Source organism: Colobus angolensis, unplaced genomic scaffold (genome assembly GCF_000951035.1).
Source record: "Colobus angolensis palliatus isolate OR3802 unplaced genomic scaffold, Cang.pa_1.0 Scaffold21, whole genome shotgun sequence".
Lineage (NCBI taxonomy): Eukaryota > Metazoa > Chordata > Mammalia > Primates > Cercopithecidae > Colobus > Colobus angolensis.
The window spans coordinates 3800234-3800623 of NW_012115266.1; positions in this window are offsets into that span (position 1 = coordinate 3800234).

Genomic DNA, 390 nt, shown 5'->3' on the forward strand with positions numbered 1-390 from the left:
CCCTGGATTCTCCTCCGGCCGCGCTCGCGCTCGCGCTCGCGACCTTGAGCTGGTCTAACGCTCTGGCGCCTGAGCTTCCCGGGCTGTAAAGCGAGGAAGGAGAATCTCCAAGGTGGATGGGCGCTCGCGGGGTCCCATCTCTAAGGAGTAGGCCCAGAGTTAAGCCCACCCAGATCCCGTCCCCGAGCCTCACTTGGAGAAGAGGGTAGTTACAGCTGAGAAAAGCGTGATGAGTTTCACTGGCTGGGCAGGGGTGCTGGACTCAGCTTAGGATAGGCAGGCTGGGGCAAGGACACCAGGGACCCTAGGTTGCGTGACCTTGGGCCAGCATGCTCCGCTCCCGACCTCAGTTTTCCCATCTGAGAAATGGAGATAGAGGCCGGACTGAGT